The 21,235-nt window shown below is 42.4% G+C and overlaps 1 long non-coding RNA gene across 2 annotated transcripts; it reads right to left on the bottom strand.

The window, feature by feature from the left end:
• Positions 1-5,434: 5,434 nt before the first annotated feature.
• On the bottom strand, positions 5,435-13,390 carry LOC134739378 (uncharacterized). Of its 2 annotated transcripts, none has more exons than XR_010125973.1 (3): positions 13,144-13,390; positions 10,986-11,154; positions 5,435-7,850 (listed from the first exon to the last, which is right to left on the bottom strand). It is a non-coding gene; the product is annotated as an uncharacterized LOC134739378 (long non-coding RNA). The 2 variants fall into 2 exon arrangements; XR_010125974.1 differs by having other exon boundaries at positions 10,986-11,151.
• Positions 13,391-21,235: the final 7,845 nt, after the last annotated feature.

The raw sequence follows: 21,235 nt of genomic DNA, 5'->3' as shown, positions 1-21,235 counted from the left end.
TTTCATCTTTGACCATTGGGAGCTCTTTCAGTTGGCGCCTGTGCTCCTTTGACAAGCTCATACAATTATGGTAGTATTTTGTTTGTTTGTTTTTGTACTTCCTTACTTTCTGACACTACAACATGCCCCAGGCTCATCTTGTATGTTTTCTGTCCTAGTTCTAGAATCAGCCATTTCTCTGTGGAACCCTGGTTCCTTTTGTTGGAAATGGTATTAAAAGCCACTGTGGCTTCTAACTGGTATTTTTTTAGAAACACCAAGATCTGGGCATTAGGTGTACTTGTTTCTTCTGGGGTGTCATTGCTTTTGAGCTGTCTCAGCTGAGAGAGTAAAGAAATATATGTGCATATAATAATTCCATATGTACACATATGTAAAAATATTTCTAGATGAAATAATCTGTGTATTAAGCTAAACATGAATTCCTACCAACATCTTTAACTCAGATCCATTACCATATGAATCATCCTAGCCCTACCCCCTTGCTTAACTATCAATCCTACTCCAACAGTGAGAAACTTGGCTCCCACCATCTGCCATCCATTTAATTAATTGTTCAATTCTATTACACATGTATAGCAGCTTGGGAATGTTAACCTGTACTCCTACGGGGAATAACTTTAACACTAGAGTACAGTGTCTGTGTGCAGTTCCTTTTACCTTTAGTCTCATAGACTCCATTCATTTCCAAATTTACTTAGGCCAGCTCCCCCTCTTCCTGTAAGGTAATGAAGGAATAGAGGAGTAATTTACAGATTAAAAGAGACTTAAAGGCATGTCATACTTTTAAATCTGCAAGACTAAATTACATCGTCTAAGGATATATATTTAAATGGTGAAACTTAAAAAATAAAGCAAGGAAATTATTACTATAAAAAGTATAGTTATTTTACTATACTTTTTACTATAAAAAGTAATAGTATTAAAAAAGGCAACTTCAACTTCTAGGCAGATAAAGAAAGTAGTAGCAGGGATGGGACATACTCTTCACCTGAAACAACTAAAATAACCTCAACAAAATACTCTGTGGAACAATGGTTTTCAGACATTGGATAACAGGCGGTGAAGAACAGTGATCCTTGAGAGATGAGAAAACAAATGAGGTAAGCCCTATAATTGCCCCAGCTTACTAGCTGCAGAGAGTTTCCAGGCCATTGTGATGGGAGGAGAAGCCTAGACAAAAACCAGCAGTTACCCTGAGTTAAGGATATGAAGCTGGGGTCCAAGAGATAGGGCAAAGTACCAGCGAAGAGGGAGCTACCACAGAGAGAGCTCCAGAGATTACAGAAAGGCCACCTGAACACAGACAAGTGAGAAAACTAATGTAGGCCAGAGAAAACACCACCGAAAAGGAGCAGAGGGAAAATGTCTGGAGCGCACACCCAGCAGAAAGAGTGTGTGTTCCCACCAGCCAGAGCGGAAAACCTTGGCATTGGGCAAAGTACTCAAGATGGTGTTCTGAGTAATGGAGAAAAATTAACCCTAAACAAAAAGCTGCTCTGGTACCACCTAATGATGCTAAAAACAAGATGTGAATGAATCAAACTATTTCCAAGTAACTTAACTGTGACCCAGAACACAGCTCAAGAATATTTTTGTAATAGAGTACAGAAATACGCAGTGTTCAACAAGGTAAAATTCACAATGTCAGAGGCTTAATAAGGAGGAGGAAAGAAGAGAACAAAAAGAGAAAGATATGACTCTAATGAGAAAAATGAATCAATATAAAAAGATGTAAACACATAATTAATAGATAATGACATTAAAACACTTATATTTCATAAATTCAAAAGCATGGGGAAAGATTGCTCATATTAAATAGATGCATGAAAGATATTTTTTAAAAGACCCAAGTTGAATTTCTAGAGATCAAAAATAAAATGTCTGAGATGGAATATATAATTTTAAAAACCTAATAATAAGAGAATGAACTCAATAAAAAATAGACAAAAATGTCTAATCAGACCCTTAACCAAAGAAGATATATAGATAGGAAATAAGAACATGAAAAGATGTTCAACATCATCAATTATTAAGGAAGTGCAAATTAAAACCACAGTGAGAAATGGTTGCATATGACTACAGTGAGTAAAAAGACCAACCATATCAAGTGTTGGTGAGGATGTGGAGCAACTACAACTCTTATATGTTGCTGTGAGAAATGTTAAATTGTACTACCACTTTGGAAAGCAGTTCTGGCAGTTCTACAAAAATTAAACATACACCTATCATATGGCCCAGTGATTCCTCTCCTAGGTTTACCCAGGGAAAAGAAAGCCTACGTCCACACAAATATTTGTATACGGATGTTCATGGCAACTCTATTTGCAATAGCCCCAAACTGAAATGACCCAAATGTCCATCAAAATATGAAAGAATAAACAAATCGTGGTATAGCCATAAAAATACTGTTCAGCAATAAAATGGAATGAACTACTGATACACATGAAAATGCTGGATGAATCTCATAATAATTATGCTAAAAGCAGCCAGGGAAAAGAATACATGCTGCATCTCATTACTTACTACTCAGTTACTTTAACATATAGAAATTATTAATATTAAGACAATGTTTCACATAGAGTAAGGGGTACAAAGACCATTTGTGGTTTTGATTAAATTACTATTCTCAGATATTTCTGGCACCTAAATTAATAACCTAGAATAATTTTAGAGCAGAAAGAATATCCTGAGATAAATTTATCCACCTCCAGCCTTTATCTTCCAGATGAGAAAGCTGAAGTTCATGGAAGTTACATGGTTTACTCAAGGCCACATAATTGGTAGAAACCTAGAATTCTAGGAAGTTATTTCCACTCACTGTGAAGAGCTCCTTTAAATTACAGGCAAGCCATAATTTAATAATATAATTTTTAGTAACGTGGACTTATAAAATTCATTATTTGGGGGCTTTTTTCTAAGAAAAAAAGTGACCATGTTAACCACAAGGAAATGCTTCAGATGAAATTAATAAGTGATATTTCAAGGTTTCTTTAAGCCTTATTCCTCTTACCATGCTTTTATTCAAGTAAATTTCCTTGGTGGAGAAGATATACCTTCACAGTTTTGCTGAGTCATTGGTAAAATGAAACTGCTTGACTAGAGGGGTAATTTTCTCAGACTGACCTAGAAATCTTCTGGCAAGTCCCAGAGACTTGAATGGGTAGGCCCCATCTCCTATTCCATCACTTTGGGCATGGGGTAGGATTTCAACCTGTGAATCCTAAGGTGACACAAACACTCAGACCTTAGAAGCATTAGTTAGTTATTTCTCACAACAGAAAGTGAAAATTTATTTCTCCTCTCCTACCAGCACCACCACACACACATACTTATTCTCATATCCCTTCAACTTTTCCATCTAGTTATATTGCAATCTTATTAAGGTTTATATATTCATAGTTTACATTATCATGACTATGTATGATTTAGAATGGAGCTATGTACTAAAACCATCATTACCTTTGCTTTTAGCATAATATTTTTCCTCTGAATGTTTGTGTGTACATATACACGTGTGTGTACATATACACGTGTGTGTACATATGCATAGTTTTCCTTGTGGAATTCTTTGTTGTTTTTTCTCTTCTTAAAAAGTAGTAACTTCTTGTGTAAAAAAAAGAGAAACATTACAGAAATATACACATGCTATTTTTTTTTTTAAGGACTACTTCATGGGCAGTACAGGAAACACTGCTGGTGCCCACCCATTTCCCCTCAATTCCTACTATCATGGCAAATATCATTCTGACTTCCACCTGTGAATAGTTCCATTTCTTTGCATGAGGGCTTCCTTTGGGACCAGTGTCTTCTTGACCTATGTGCATGCAATCCAAAAATATGAGGGAATGAATATTTCCTGAGAGTAGTCCTTGACTAACAACTGAAGAGCATTGCATAAATACCCCAACTCCCTCTCCTCTTAGGTAATATACTCTGAGGCATATGTTCAATGCTGTTTCTTAGTGTTCCCTAGTGGGATTAAGCTTCAGTTTCCCATGATGTCTTTTTTTTGAGACGGTGTCTTGCTCGGCCCAGGCTGGAGTGCAGTGGCATGAACACGGCTCACTGCAACCTCCGCCTCCTGGGTCCAAGCAATTCTCCTGCCTCAGCCTCCTGAGTAGCTGGGACTACAGGTGTGCACCACCACACCCAGCCAATTTTTGCATATTTTGTAGAGAGGGGGTTTCTTCATGTTGGCCAGGTTGGTCTCCAACTTCTGGGCTCAAGCAATCCGCCTCCCAAAGTGTTGGGATTACAGGCCTGAACCACCATGCCTGGCCCTAGGATGCCTCTTTGATGAAACACTATTGGTTTCCTTCCTGTCCCTGTAACACTTTCCTGCTCCACTAGTGGAAACTTGTAGGATCACCTCCCAAACAAATTATTGTACTAGAATCCTTCTCCCTAGGCCTGCTTCTTAAACAATCCAAACTGAGACAATTAATGCTGAGCACAGCTAATTATGTCACATTATAAGGCACAAGATATTTGGCATCTCAGTTTTAGAGATGCTAAGATTGATCAGTGGATGCAGGTGGTGTCAGGCTGATCCCCTCATTATAAAATTCTCTTTCCTACCTTTCACCTAATACTTTTTAGCACTCACTGATGATCATTGCCTATATCTGTTAATATTACTTCATAAGGTATTTTAAACGGTGTTTTCTAAATCCAGTATTTTTCAAAAAATTAGCCACGCGTGGTGGCAGGCACCTGTAGTCCCAGCTACTCGGGAGGCTGAGGCAGGAGAATGGCATGAACCTGGCAGGCAGAGCTTGCAGTGAGCCCAGATCATGCCACTGCACTCCAGCCTGGGCAACGGAGTGAGACTCTGTCTCAAAATAAATAAATAAATAAATAAAAATAATCAATCCAGTATTTTTTCTGCATAAGCTAAAATTCTTCTGTCAGTTTGATTCCCCTGAAAAACAGTTTGTACAGAGAGGGTAGGATAAATGTGTCCTTTTTGATGACTTTAAGTAGTTATCACGAATTTAACCCTGAACTATTGCCTGTTGTCTGAATCATTTTTAATATGGTTATTCCTAGTGGATACTCTATCAATTTCATTTTTTTCAGACAAGGTCTCTGAGGGCTTCTGACCTCTCTGAAAGCCATCTCACTGATCACCCTCTAGACCTGGGACACAGAGTCATCCTGGGATTCCCTTCCATCAATCTGGGGATTCCCTTCAGCTGTCTCCAAGGTAAAAATTCTTGTTTTCTGAACACCATGTTTTCTCCTTTCATTTTTTGTGGAACATGTTCCTGGAACCAAGCCAGGTCTGGCTGCATTTTCTCATGGCCCAATAATGGGAAGCAGACAAACTAGGGAAGAAGGGAATTTATTGCTGTAACTGGATACAGGGAGAATTCCACCAGACCAACTCAAAGTGTTACAATTTTCTTAGTGCTTATATAGGTTGGGGTTATGTGTCTACATGCAGTATAGCATTTGCCTAAGTCTATTGGTAACTAATTTTGTTTCGACTAGAAGATCAGAGGCAAAAATGCTTGCTAAGTCTGATTAAAAGGGCCCCAGTACCTTCAAGGCCTGTCTACTGTAGTATGACAGTGATGACTTCTATCTTATCTCCTTTATAGCTTGGTCTGGAGATCTGCCTTAGGTGCTCCAATGTATTTATTCAAACAGCTGCCTCTCTTGCCTTGACTCGTCTCAGATTTCATTGACCCGAGATGGGTCCTGGCACTAGAAATGCAAGACTGTCTCTTTATTTTGGTTTGCTCTAGGTTACGGAGAAGCCCATGCAAGGCTCCTACTGACCATATGTTTCATTTCTAGCTCTGATGTCTGGGCACTGATTTCCCTAGGCTTAACTATTTGCTCATGTTAAGGCAGCTCTGTGGAAATTAGTCTGTGTAACTGAAGTGCAATGCAGGCCTGTCTGTGTGATTGTCATACAGACTTTTCTGTGTGATTGTCAGGGAGAACTGGCCTGCCAGAATCCCCACTGTCAATTTGTGCATGATTTCTGTCATGCTTGTGCTAGAGGAGCTGCTGGGGTACTGGACGTTGTGATAATTCTGGCTACTTCCTGCTGAGAGAGGTCGTCATCAGGGGTTCTTGAACTTGGGGTTGGAGTGGAAGAGGTCCACTTGTTCTCTGAAGTATTTTTCATTTAGGGGTCTTAGGGGTAGCACCTGTTGAAACATAACTGCATGAGTCCAAGGAATGTTCTGAAACAGCACACAGTAGCAATACATTCCACAGCCTAAAGTGACTCCTATGCCTAGGATAATGGCTAAGAACATCAGAATTTTCTGCCACCAAGAGGGCATTCCACCAAACCATGATGCAAGAAATCATTTAGTGACAGCTCTGGGCTGGAGATGGCCTGAATTTGCTGGTGCACATCTTTTAATGCCAGGGAGATGTTCCCAGAGTTATCTGGAATATACACAGCATTCAGTTTTGATAAGGGCATAAGTTCCCCCATGAGCTGCAGTAAGGATGTCCAAGGCCATTCGGTTTTGTAGAATAGCCTTCCGTATGTGACACATTTCAGTATTTATTAGAGAGATGCTCTGGAGGCTGTCATTCAGAGCCCTTTTGGTAAAGTTAGCTAGGGCTTCTATGTGCCATATGACAGTTCCTAGTCCTACTGAGGGCATGAATATTGCAGCTAGATGATCATACTAATGAAAGACTGACCTAGTCCACCTATTAATCATATGTGGAAAACAGGCTGGATTTTTTTTTCTTTTTTTACCCAGCAGCCTTGTGCTCATGGGAGGCCTAGAGTACAGTGTCCTAGCCAGCCCACAGGGAGCCATGGCCACAGATTGGTGCCGCAAAGCCATTGGTGCCGCAAAGCCACAGATTGGTGCCGCAAAGCTCCTGTTGGGAGCATACTGGGCCATTGCTCCCAATCTTTAGGCCGGGCTGTTGAGACCAATCTGTGGCAAATACATCCCTTTGCTGGAGTGCTATAATATGTTGGCACCGATCTGGAAGAATCCATCCCATAACCCATGTGGCATTGGGCCAGTGGTCAAGGGAGTGGTTTCATTGTTCCCAACACAAGGGGGCTAGTTGACTCAAGTGCCCAGTAGAGGTGGATAACCATGTGAGCCCATCCAAAATTTGGAAAAAGCCACTCTGGTATCAAACATTTGGGGGTTTAAAAGTTTGGATGGGCACTTTGGATTCTAACAAGGGAATAGCTAGTGCTATAACTTCGTCTCTTGTTTTGTTAATCAATAATGGCTTTTCATGTCATTTAAAGGGTCATTTAAAGTTGTGTTTATGGGCCATTCTGACACATTTGCCCTAGTCACTCCCATCATTTGTGACCCAATCCAGTGTTTCAAATCCAGGAAGACTAGTAAATGTCTCTAATCTTTCCCTTGCATAGGTGAGACCCACCACAGTAAACCTGTGGTGCTAGAAAGGGGTAACAGGCCACAGACCCAACAGGAATCCTGCTGGAGGCTGTCTGCATAGTCCTGTGCCCATTGTAGAAAGAGGTTAGCAGTGTGTGCAGAAACAATATTAGGTATAAAGAGAAAGAATAGGATAAAAGAAATTCTTATCGTTTTCTGAATAGAAACTTCAGGTCCTCTAGGGTCTCTCCCTCCCATTGAGTGGCTACAGGTGTTTCTGTGGTGGAGTTCTTGGGCGACTGGAATTTCTTTACCCACATATGATGAACCCAAGGTCTGATGCCTGATAGTTTCAGTGCTGAGTTGGTAGTCAACAGCCTGTCATAGGGTTCTTTCTATTTCTCTTATAGTTGTTGGGCAGGACCAGCTTCCTTCCATTCTTTCTGCAGCACTTGATCACCAGACTGGAACGGGTGGCGGGCTCCCATGGAGTCTATGACATTTCTGTTAGAAGAAAATTTATTCAAGGGGTTAAGAGTTTGTTCCAAGTGAGTGGCATAAGTTTTAATAGCTAGTTCCTTGCCTGGAGACATTCTAGCCACCTGGGACAAGTTGGCTGCAAAAGGCCTCCTGAAAATGATTTCATAGGGACTTCATTTGATCCCACTTCTGGGAGCTATTCTTACCTGGAGCAGAGGAATCCCAAGCAACTGAAGCCACTTTAGCCGTGTTTCCTGACATAGCTTGGCGAGGGTTGTTTTTAAGGCATGATTTATTCTTTCAGTTTGTCTGGAGGACTGAGGCCTCCAGGCTGTGCGTAGCTTCCATTTTATCCCTAGCACTTTTCTTACTTGTTGGGCTATTTCCTATGTGAATGATGGTCCATTGTCACTCTGGATAATGTCAGGAAACCCATATCAAGGAATGATTTCCTTTAGCAGTCCCTTAACTACCTCTGTTGCCCACTCAGAGCAGCATGGGTATGCCTCTACCCAGCCTGAGAAGGTGTCCACCAGAACTAGGAGATATTTGTACCCTCCTGGGGCAGGTAGCATTTGAGAAAAGTCAATTTGCCAATTCTCTAGTGGTTGTTTCCCTCTCCCTTGCTGTCCAGGCTGTCCTGTATTATGGTTGTTGGGCTCATTTTTAGTGCAAATTGGCATCGTAGGATTATACTTTCTAAACGGGCCCTCATTCCTTTTCATATACTTCTATACAAAAGTTAATGAGGCATCTTGCCCAAAAGGTGTGCCATCATGAATATTTTTTAGTATTGGGTGAAGGAAAGACCCATGTCCTGAGTCGTTTAAAGTTGTGCAGCCATTCTGACACATTTGCCTTAGTCACTCCCATCATTTGTGACCCGGTCCAGTGTTTTAAATCCAGGAAAACTTGTAAATGTCTCCAATCTTTTCCTTGCATAGGTGAGACCCACCACAGTGGTGCTAGAAAGGGGTAACAGGCCACAGACCCAACAGGAATCATGCTGGAGGCTGTCTGCATAGTCCTGTGCCCATTGTAGAAAGAGGTTAGCAGTGGATGCAGAAACAATACTAGGTGTAAACAGAAAGAATAGAATAAAAGAAATTTTATCTCTGACACCCAAATTAGGCCTTTGTCATTCAATTTCTAGTCATTTTTCGTCCTGAATAAACCCTTTGTCCTTGGTAGCCTTTTCATCCTCAAGACTGTACCTAGGTTTGAAGGCTGCCAAATCTATTTGGGGAATTAAAGGAGCCCGGAGTTCAACATTGGAGCTGGCTAGGTGCCTGGCTGTGTAATCTAAGAAAGCATTTCCCCTAGCTACTTCAGAATTGTTGCACTGATGGCCTGGGCAATGCATAACAGCTATTTCTCTTGGGGCCTTTATTGCCTCTGGTAGCTCTAACACTTGCTTTGCGTATTTAATTTCAGTATTGTCAGCCTTCGGTAGGCCCCTTTCTTTCCAGATAGCACCCTGTGCATGGACTATTATGAAGGCATATTTGGAATCAGTGTAGATGTTGGCACTCTTATTTTGGGACAGTTGCAAGACTCTGGTAAGGGCGATTGACTGAGCTTTCTGTGCAGAAGTCCCCGTTGGGAGAGTTCTTGCCTCTATTCCCTCTGAGACTCACTACAGCATAGGCAGCGTTCCTTCTTCTATTAATGACTAAACTGTTCCTGTTCACGAACAATATCCAGTTTGCACATGAGAGGGCTGCGTCCTTCAAATCTAGGGGACTAGAAAACACTTGATCAGTAACTTCTAGGCAGTCATGTATTAGTTCCTCTGATTCCCCAGTAGGTGGCAGCAAAGTGGTGGGGTTTAAGGTTCCAGTGGTCTGCAGTTTCACTGCAGGGTCATCGAGCAGGATAGCCTGATATTGGCCCAATCTGCCCGCTGTTAGCCAATAGCCACCTTTTGTTCTAACAATGCCAAGACTTAGTGTGGCACAGAAATCGTGGTGGGCTGACCTAGAGTCAGCTTCTCAGCTTCCTTGAGCAACAGGCAGGTCGTGGCTACTGCCCTAAGACAAGGGGGCCAGCCCCTAGCCACAGTATGGAGCTGCTTTGAAAAATAGGCCACTGGCTGTAGTATTTCTCCCAGTTTTTGTGTTAAGACCCAGAGTGCTAGACCTAGTCTTTCATGCATATAAGGTTGGAAAAGTTTGTGTGGGTTTGGCAGTCCTGGAGCCAGAGCAGATATTAATTTATTCTTTAGTTGTTCAAATGTGATTTGGTGTTCGATTTCCCATGGTCTGCTCCTTTTAGATATAGCTGCTTTACTATTAACCCATAATTGGGACTCCAGATTTTACAAAATCCCGCCATTCCTAGGAAGCCCTTTAGTTGCTTCCTGGTTGTGGGCATCACAATGGAGGCAACTGCACTTCGCATTTCCACCGTCAGGGCTCTAGCTGCTCTTGTAACAGAAACCCTAAGTATTCTACAGTTTGCTTACATATTTGGGCCTTCTTACTTGAGACTCTATACTCACAAGCTGCCAAGTGGTTTAGGGTCTTTACAGTGTTTTCTTGACATTCTTGTTTTGAGGTGCCGGAAATTAATAAATTGTCCACATATTGAAGTAGCACCCCATTTTCTAATTGTAAGCCTCTGAAGTCTTGAATCAAAGCCTCTCCAAATATAGTTGGGGAGTTTTTAAACCCTTGAGGGAGCACAGTCCAGCAATATTGAAACTGTGCAGCTGTCTCAGGGTCTGTCCACTCGAAAGCAAACAATAGTTGGCTTTCTATTTCTACTGGTATGCAAAAGAAGGCATCCTTTAAGTCTAGCACTGTAAACCACTCGTGATCTTTAGGTAGTGAAGCAAACATAGTGTATGGGTTAGCCACGATGGGGTGAATGTCTTCCGCAATATCATTAATTGCTCTGCGATCTTGCACAAACCTATACTTATGGAAATGAGGCTTCTTTAATGTCAGGAAAGGAGTATCGTATGAGGACTGACAAGGTCTTATTAAGCCATATTGCAAAAACCAGACTAATACCGGCTGGATAACTTCCAAGACTTCCTTCTTTAAGGGGTATTGCTTTTTTCCGGACAGGTTGGGACCCTTCCTTCAGTTTGTTTTTTATTGGACTCACATTAATTTCGCTCTCAGGTCGGTCTGATGCCCAGACCTCTGGCTTTACCTTGTCGAAGCCTTCTTGAGGAATTGCCTCTACCTCAGGGTGTGGGGCCTCAGTGCTCGCCAGCAGTGCTTGCAGCTGCAGTCCATGCTCTGGAGGCATTTGAAGACACAGCTGACATTTCTCTGGGTGGAAGATGATCTGAGCCTCTAACTTGCGTAGTAAATCTCTGCTAAGTAAAGGTATCAGGCACATAAACGAATTGGTTAGTTATCAAATTGTTACCCACTTTACATGAAAGGGGTTGCAGGAACTGTTCTGATTTCAATTGCCCACTTACCCTGACTATATTGAGAGAAAGTATCAAAAAGCTTAGCTATTGGTGTATTAACTACTGAATAACTAGCACCAGTATCAACTTTAACCGAGGTTCCTTTGGGGAAATTTTGATGTCAGTTAGAGTTGGAGCTGCTGGGAGTCTTGGGCACCCTCAATCTTCCTTGGATTCATTTTTGGGCTTGACAGCCATAAGTGACCTGGATTCCTTGTGAGTTAACTTGGGGCAGTCTCTCTTCCAATGCCCTATTTCCTGACAGTAAGCGTACTGGTCCTTTTCTATTTTCCCTTTCTGCCTTGGGGGTCCTTTTTTCTTTGGGTTTCCTCCTGCAGCTGCCAGGAGTACAGCTGCCTGCTAAAGTGCCTTGGTTTCCTTGGCCTCCCTGCTATTATATTCCTTGAATGCAATGTTGATTAATTGGGAAGCTTCATTCCAACAGCTGCCTCCACTTTTTGTAGTTTCTTCCTAATGTCTGGGGCACTTTGCCCTATAAAGGTCATATTCACCATTCTAATGTTTTCAGGCTCCTGTGGGTCTAACTCTGTATCCTTTCTATATGTCTGACAGATCTGTTCCATAAATTCTGAGGGGTCCTCAATAGATGTCTGCTAAAGTGCCTGTACTTTGTTCAGACTTTCAGGTCTTGGCACCCTTGATCCAATGCCCTTTAGGATGCACTTTTTATAGTGTTCCAGATGATTCATCCCAGCTCCACCTGCCTCATTAGGATCCCAGTTTGGGTCAGTTCAGGGAGTTGCCTCTTTAGGGTCCGGGCTATCATTGGGGCTTTCATCATGAAGGCACTATGCCTCCTCTAACACTAGCCTTCTAACCACTAGCCTTCTCTCATCGGCTGTGAGCATGATGTTTAGGAGGGCTTGCACGTCAGCCCATGTAAGACGATGGGTGGCAAAGATAGCAGTAAACAATTCGGTCATTTTCTGGGGATCCACCCTGTAGGAAGAATTGGAATTTTTCCAATTCAGTAAATCAGACATGGAAAGGGACTATATGCCCCTATATGCCCAGTAATATCCTGCCGAAGCTCCTTGCTGATGAACTCCCACAGGATATTGTTGGAGGGAAAATTGCCCTGCTCCAGGCTCAGTGTCTCCCCGGTCAAAATTAGTGCCTTGTCTATTTTGGAAGGGAGAGACTATTTTTGCAGCCTCCTCCTATCCCAGGGGTGAAGGCCCTTCCCCCTTCTGAGCCAGTGGCGGGGCATTGGCTCCCTCTGGGTCGCCACCTACTGGGTTAAGCACATTTAATACTTGTTGAGTCTCTAATTCCTTTTCTCCTTCTCCCTGGGACTTGAGACAAACCTTGTCTGAGCGCTGCACCATTAGCTTATTTCCTTTGACCTCTTGATTATGCGGTAACATAAACGCTTGTACATAAGGCTCTTCTGCCTGTCTTCCCTGACACTGACAAAACTGTTCTGATAGATAGTAAAGTAGCTTAAAGATCAAAAAATTGGCCACCATTCCCCAGATCCCAAAACATATGTTGGCTAAACCGTATTACAATAGTAAATCATTTTCTTTTTAGTAATGGGAGGGTACCCATACTGTTTCCAATCCAACAGGATCTTTCCCAGAGGGCTCCCTGGGGGAAGGGAGCAGCATTCACCCCCTGGGGGAAGGGAGCAGCATTCACCATCTTAAATTCAACAAGGCTATAGGTACAGACACAGAGATAGTTTCAGATAGACACGGACACAGAGAGTGTCAGATAGACACAGAAGGAAGTGCACCTAGGTGAAAAAGGCCTGCAAACCAAACAGCAAACGGGAGTACAAACAAGACCTATTATCTTCCTAATGGTACTGAACAAAAGGCTTAATAGCCCAGATAAGGAAATAATATATGGTCTGGTTTTCCTCACCCTTTGAGCACATCTGCTTCTGCCAAACTTCCGTTCTTTCCCAGGTGATGAAAAGGATGTGCGGTTTTGTCCACAGGACAGCCCTCAGTAGAGTCCCCAGGACAATCTTACCCAGCAGCTGCTGGGATTTTCCTCATGACTGTCTCATTGCAAACTGCCAGCACCAAAGGCAGCACCATCCTGGCGGCCTCCTGGCTGGCTCGACAAAATTTTTGTTCCTGGACCCAAGCTGGATCTGGCTGTGTTTTCTCGAGGCCCAATAATGAGAAGCAGACAAACTTGGAAAGAAGGGAATTTATTGCTGTAACTGGATACAGAGAGAAGGCTGGAGGTAATTCCACCAGACCAATTCAAAGTGTTACAACTTTCCTAGTGCTTATATAGGTTGGAGTTATGTGCCTACATGCAGTATAGAATTTGCCTAAGTCTGTTGGTAACTAATTTTGTTTCAACTAGAAGGTCAGAGGCAAAAGTCTGATTAAAAGGGCCCCAGTACCTTCAAGGCCTGTCTACTGTGGTACCAGAGTGATTATTTCTATCTTATGTCCTTTACAGCTTGTCTGGAGAGCTGCCTTAGAGTCTCCAATGAATCTATTCAAACAGCTGCCTCTGTTACCTTGACTTGTCTCAGATATGTGTCCTGGCACTGGGAATGTAAGACTGTCTCTATTATTTTGGTTTGCTCCAGGTTAGGGAGAAGCCCATGCAAGGCTCCTACTGACCATGTGTTTCATTTCTAGGTCTGATGTCTGGGCACTGATTTCCCTAGGCTTAACTATTTGCTCAATGTTAAGGCAGCTCTGTGGAAATTAGTCTGTGTAACTGAAGTGCTATGCAGGCCTGTCTGTGTGATTGTCAGGGAGAACTGGCCTGCCACAGAACATGTCCTCCAGTATTTCCTTGAGAAAGCATATATAGCAATTCCAAATTCTAACTGAAAATACTTTCAGAGCTCTGAAGGTATTGGTCCATTTGTCTTCTAACTTGCAGTATTTTTCTTGACAACTTCTAATTCATTTTTATTCCTGACTCTTTGTTCATGAACTTTTCTTCCCTTTAGAGGCTTGTAGGGTTTCCAAACAATTTCAAACTATTGTATAACAGTATTCTGAAACTTCATGGTGCTATGCTTTTTCCGTGCTTGATTTTATCTGTTGAGTTAGGCATTCAGGGAAGCATTTCAGTTCTAGGAAATTTCATTAAATAATTGCCATGGTTATTTCCTTCTGTGAGTTTTCTCTGTTTTTTTTTTTCTCTTCCTAGAACTTCTAATACTTGGATGTTAGATTTCCTGGACTGTTCTTTTCTTTCTTTTCTAAAAAATTATGCTGTATTTCCCATCTCTTGGGATTTTTGCTCTGCATTCTGAAAGACATATCAACCATTTTCCTCCACTCCTGCTATCATATTCAAGAACCCAGTTTTGGTTCCTGAGTATTTATGGCATTGCCATTTCACTGATAAATCTTTCAGCATGTATCTCACTAATATGTTTTGGCTCTGTGTCCCCACCCAAATCTCATCTTGAATTGTAATCTTGACGTGGAGGGAGGGAGGTGATTGGATCATGGTAGTAGTTTTCCCCATGCTGTTCTCATGATAGTGAGTGAGTTCTGACAAGATCTGGTGGTTTTATAAGTGGCAGTTTTTCCTGTTGTTTGCTCTTCTACCTCCATGTAAGACGTGCTTGCTTCCCCTTCCAACATGACTGTAACTTTCCTGAGGCCTCCCCAGCCATGTGAAACTGTGAGTCAATTAAACCTCTTTCCTTTATAAATTACCCAGTCTTGGGTATTTCTAGCGGTGGGAAAATTGACTAATATACTCTCAAATGACTTATTTAAAAATTATAATAACACTGCTATTTATCACACCAAAAAAGTAAGTCTTTTATATCGAGTTCAGAAACTCTTCAAATTTCCCATATAGTCTCATAAATTTTTTAAAAATTTCTTTTGTTTGGATCAGTGTTCAAATATGTTTCAGATATTTCAATTGCTCCATTTTTACTTTATATCTTATTTTATTCTTTAGTTTTTCCTCATTTATTTTTTCCTATCTTTGAATTACTGAAAACTCAGGTCATTAATGATGTAGTTTTCCAGAGTTTGGGTTTGACTAATTTCATTTGTGGTGTTTTCACCTCTTCCTCTTTCCTCTACATTAACTGCAAACCTATAAATTGTCCTAAGACTTGATTAGAACCAGATTTGATTTGACTTTTTCATGATTTCCATCAGGAGACAAAAAGTTACGGTGTTCTTTATTTTCATGATATTTGCAGCCATTGAGGATGTGATGGTTAATACTGAGAGTCAATGTGATTGGATTGAAGGATGCAATATTGATCATGGGTGTGTCTATAAGGTTGTTGCCCAAGGAGATTAACATTTGAGTCAGTAGGCTGGGGGGAAGGCAGATCTACCCTTAATTGAGTGGGCACCATCTAGTCAGCTGCCAGTGAATATAAAGCAGGCAGAAAAACGTGAACAGGCAAGATGGGCCTAGCCTCCCAACCTACATCTTTCTCCCATGCTGGGTGCTTCCTGCCCTTGAACATCAGACTCCAAGTTGTTCAGTTTTGGGACTCGGACTGGCTCTCCTTGTTCCTCAGCTTGCAGACAGCCTATTGTGGGACTTTGTGATTGTGTAAGTTAATACTTAATAACTGATTTATATATATATATATATGAGTTTATTAAGTAAAAAAAAAAATATATATATATATATATATATATATATCTCCTATTAGTTCTGTCCCTCTAAGAGAACCCTGACTAATACAGATTTTGGTACCAGGAGTGGTTCTAGAGGAACAGAATATTAAGGATGGAATTCTTTCATTGGTTTTGGGGTTTCTGGAGTTGTCTTCTTAATATGATTAGACCCAAAAATGCTAAGGACTCTCCTTCTAATAATATGGAGAACACCGATAGTCCTTGGCAGAAACTGTTGAGAGAGTTATGCCAAATAAATACATTTGACACTCCTGATTCACCGCTCGTGAGAGGCAAGGAGTTTAGTGACTATACAGAATACCCTTGACCATATGTGGAGAACCAAGGAGCATAATGAAGCTGATTGGTTGCTCCTAAGTCCAGTGGACAAAGTGATAAAATAAAATGATACACTCAGGGATTCTGTCTCCCAGCTTCAGAAGTAGATACTGAGCCTCAAGTCTGCTAAGATTGCCCTGAGTGAGATTCTTATCTCCTGCAGAGAAACTGCTGAAATTTTGGAAAAACAGACACAAACTCTTATCATGCGAGTGGCTGACCTGCAATGAAAGATGCATGCAGAGCTTCGCCAGGTGCCTACTGTTAAAGTGAGGGCATTGATTGGAAAAGAATGGAAACCTGCAACTTGGAATGGGGACGTGTTGGGGGCGGGGGAGCCGATGAAGCTGGGGACACTGAGTTTGTAAACTCTGATGAAACTTTTTTGCCAGAAGAAACAGCTTCCCCATCTCCAGTAGTGGCAACATCCCCTCCCTGACCCATGCTGCCATCAGCCTTTTCACCTTTGTCTGAGGAGATGAATCCTGCACTGCCTGAGGCAACAGTGATGGCCTCCCCTGAGGCAGTTGCCAGTCAAGATAATGATGGTTTTTCTCAGAAGCCAACCCCAACACCTCTGTTTGCCTCTAGATCTGTAAATAGACTGAAGTCCTAGCGGACCCCTAGAGATGAGGTCGAGAGTGTGACCCATAGGGAGGTGCGCTACGCTCGAAAAGAACTGTTTGAGTTCTCTAATTTGTTTATTTATTTTTATTCATTTATTTTTTGAGATGGAGTCTCGCTCCTCAGGCTGGAGTACAGTGGCGCCATCTCGGCTCACGGCAAGCTCCGCCTCCTGGGTTCATGCCATTCTCCTGCCTCAGCCTCCCAAGTAGCTGGGACTACAGGTGCCTGCCACCATGCCCGGCTAATTTTTTTGTATTTTTTAGTAGAGATGGGGTTTCACCATGTTAGCCAGGATGGTGTGGGGAAAAGAAAGAGAGATCAGACTGTTACTGTGTCTATGTAGAAAAAGGAAGACATAAGAAACTCCATTCTGATCTGTACAAAGAAAAATTGTTCTGCTTTGAGATGCTGTTAACCCGTAACTTTAGCCTCAACACTGTGTTCACAGAAATATGTGCTGTACTGAATCAAGGTTTAAGGGATTTAGGGCTGTGCAGGATGTGCCTTGTTAATGATATGTTTGCAGGCAGTATGCTTGGTAAAAGTCATTGCCATTCTCCATTCTCTATTAACCAGGGACACAATGCACTGTGGAAAGCCACAGGAACCTCTGCCCAAGAAAGCCTGGGTATTGTCCAAGGTTTCCCCCCACTGACACAGCCTGAGATATGGCCTTGTGGGAAGGGAAAGACATTACCGTCCCCCAGCCCGAGACCCATAAAGGGTCTGTGCTGAGGAGGATTAGTAAAAGAGGAAGGCCCTTTGCAGTTGAGAAAAGAGGAGGGCCTCTGTTTCCCACATGTCCCTGGGAATGAAATGTCTTGGTGTAAAGCCGACCATTCATTCTATTCTGAGATAGGAGAAAACCACCCTGTGGCTGGAGGCAAGATATGCTGGCAGCAATACTGCTCTGTCACTCTTTGCTACACTGTGATGTTTGGGTAAAGAGAAACATAAATCTAGCCTACATGCACATTGAGGTACAGTACCTTCCCTTGAACTTATTTATGATGCAGTTTCCTTTACTCACATGTTTTCCTGCTGACCTTCTCCCCACCATCACCCTGTTCACCCTGTTCTGCTGCACTCCCTTTGCTGAGATAGTGAAAATAGTAATCAATAAATACTGCGGGAACTTGGAGACCAGCACCAGTGCAGGTCCTGGCATGCTGAGTGTGCCTGTCCCCTGGGCCCACTGTTCTTTCTCTACACTTTGTCTCTGTGTCTTATTTCTTTTCTCAGTCTCTCATCTCCACCTGATGAGAAATTCTCACAGGTGTGGAGGGGCAGGCCCCCTTCAGATCATCTCGATCTCCTGACCTCGTGATCAGCCTGCCTCGGCCTCCCAAAGTGCTGGGATTATAGGCGTGAGCCACCACGCCCAGCCTGAGTTCTCTAATTTATATAAATAGCAATCTGGAGAACAAGCATGGGAATAGATATTAAGGGTGTGGGATAATGGAAGGAACATAGAGTTGGATCAGACTGAATGTATTGACTTGGGTGCACTAAGTAGGGATTCTGCATTTAATGTTGCAGTTCAGGGAGTTAAAAAAGGTTCTAATAGTTTATTTGCTTGGTTAACTGAAATATGGATTAAAAGATGGCCTACTGTGAGTGAGCTGGAAATGCCTGATCTCCCTTGGTTTAATGTAGAGGAAGGGACCCAAAGGCTTAGGGAGATTGGGATGGTGGAGTGGACTAGTCACTTTAGACCTACTCATCCCAGCTGGAAGGATCCAGAAGATATATTCTTGACCAATGCCTTGTGAAATAGATTTGTGGGGGCAGCGCCTGCATTTTTGAAGAGCCCTGTAATTGCTTTTCTCTGTATGTCAGATCTAACAGTGGGACCACAGTCACTCAATTACAAAATTTAAATACAATGGAAATAATTGGATACTGAGGTGGCAGGGGCCAAGTGGTGGCACTCAACTGTCAAATGTAAGGTGGGCATAGCTAACAAAATGGACAGCAGAGACAAAGTGGCAATCAGAATTGGTCTGACACGTGTAGAGCTCGGGCATTGGCTAATTAATCATGGTGTTCCTAGAAGTGAAATTGATAGAAAGCCTACTGCATTCCTACTTAAATTATACAAACAGAAAACTTCTAGGTCGAATGGACAAAAGACTAATTTGAGTTATAAAAACAGAGAATCATGCCCCTCAATCAATTTCCAGACTTGAGCTGGTTTACAGACCCAGAACCCCTTGAATGAAGGGGAGGTCCAGTTCCCTTGAGCAAGGACCCCACTACATTACTGACAATGTATGCAGTGAATCTTTCTTCCATCCTTCCCCAAAAAGACCTCTGGCCTTTTACCAGGGTAATTGTGCATTGGGGAAAGGGAAATGATCAGATATTTTGGGGACTACCGGACACTGGCTCTGAGCTGACATTGATTCCAGGGTACCCAAAACATCATTGTGGTCCTCCAGTAGGGGCTTATGGGGGTGTGGAGGAAAAGTTAAACATTAAATCTGAACTCAATTGAACATAGACAGAAACAATTGTCACCAAGTCCTGGAACAGGTTGCATGAACCCCTTGAGGCGTTCATCCAGCATTGTTTCACAGAAATCTGTTCCTGTATGTTAGTTATTGAAAAACAACAGACAATCGCAAAAACAAGTTGACCTTTTTGTGTTCCTTGAAGCCAGGCACAAAGGGCCCTCGTGACTGGGCCTCATGCCAAACAACTCAAACTTATAAACAAGCTAGGTTCGCAGACCACACTGAAGCTCCACAAGACTCCTCCTCGTCTGTGCACAGATGGGTGGCCAACTCTGGAGCCTAGGCTGTTGCTTCCTAGTTTGGTGATGATTCCTCCATAGTTTGGTGAGTGTGTGTGTGTGTGTGTGTGTGTGTATATATATACACGCACAGTTTTATACATATATATGTATACACATATATATACACACAGTTTTTTATATATATATATATATATCCTCTCCCTTTCTCACTGTGATTTGTTTCTTATATGTGTATTGCCATATACTTGGGATAAAGGCTATTTACACTTAAAAATATTGTGTGTGCGTCTTCTTTTCCCCTTGTGTGTTTCCTGTAAAGAGCAGGAGGTTAGTAATTCATGGAGTTTTAGCTCAGGTCCAACTTACAGTGGGTCCAGTGGGTCCCTGGACTCATCCTGTGGTCATTTCCCAGTGCCAGAATGCATAATTGGCATAGACATACTTAGCAGCTGGCAGAACACCCACATTGGCTCCCTGACTGGAAGGGTGAGGGCTACTATGGTAGGAAAGGCCAAATGGAAGCCATTTGAGCTGCCTCTACCTAGAAAATTAGTAAATCAAACAAAAAAGTAAATAAAAAAATAGTAAATCCGAAACAATATTGCATCCCTGGAGGGATTGTGGAGATTAGTGCCACCATCAAGGACTTGAAAGATGCAGGGGTGGTGATTCCCACCGCATCCCCATTTAACTCTCTCATTTGGCCTGTGCAGAAGACAGATGGATCTTGGAGAATGACAGTGGATTATCATAAGCTTAACCAAGTGTTGACTCCAATTGCAGTTGCTGTACCAGATGTAGTTTCATTGCTTGAGCAAATTAACACATCTCCTGGTACCAAGTCATTGACTTGGCAAATTCCTTTTTCTCCATTCCTGTCTATAAGGCCCACCAGAAGCAACTTGCCTTCAGCTGGCAAGGCCAGCAATATACCTTTACTTTTCTACCTCAGGGGAATATCAACTCTCCGGCTTTGTGTCATAATTTTATTTGGAGAGATCTTGATTGCTTTTCGCTTCTGCAAGATATCACACTGGTCCATTACATTGATGACATTATGCTGAATGGATCAAGTGTGCAAGAAGTAGCAAACACACTGGACTTATTGGTGAGACATTTGTGTGCCAGAGGATGGGAAGTAAGTCCAACTAAAATTCAGGGAACTTCTACCTCAGTTAAATTTCTAGGGGTCCAGTGATGTGGGGACTGTCGAGATGTTCCTTCTAAGGTGAAAGATAAGTTGCTGCATTTGGCCCCTCCTACTACCAAGAAAGAGGCACAACACATAATGGGCCTATTTGGATTTGGGAGGAAATACATTCCTCATCTGGGTGTGTTACTCTGTCCCATTTATTGAGTGACCCGAAAGGCTGCCAGTTTTCGGTGGCGTCCAGAATAGAAGAAGGCTTTGCAACAGGTCCAGGCTGCTGTGCAAGCTGCTCTGCCACTTGGGCCATATGACCCAGCAGGTCCAATGGTACTTGAGATGGCAGTGGCAGATACAGAGGCTGTTTGGGGCCATTGGTAGGTCTCATAGGTGAATCACAGTGGAGGCCTCTAGGATTTTGGAGCAAAGCCCTGACATCTTCTCCAGATAACTACTCTTCTTTTGAGAGACAGCTTGTGGCCTGTTACTGGGCTTTGGTGGAAA

This window comes from Pongo pygmaeus, chromosome 3 (genome assembly GCF_028885625.2).
Source record: "Pongo pygmaeus isolate AG05252 chromosome 3, NHGRI_mPonPyg2-v2.0_pri, whole genome shotgun sequence".
Classification (NCBI taxonomy): domain Eukaryota; kingdom Metazoa; phylum Chordata; class Mammalia; order Primates; family Hominidae; genus Pongo; species Pongo pygmaeus.
The sequence above is the reverse complement of the archived record's forward strand: the minus strand, read 5'-3'. Positions and strand labels throughout refer to the sequence as shown.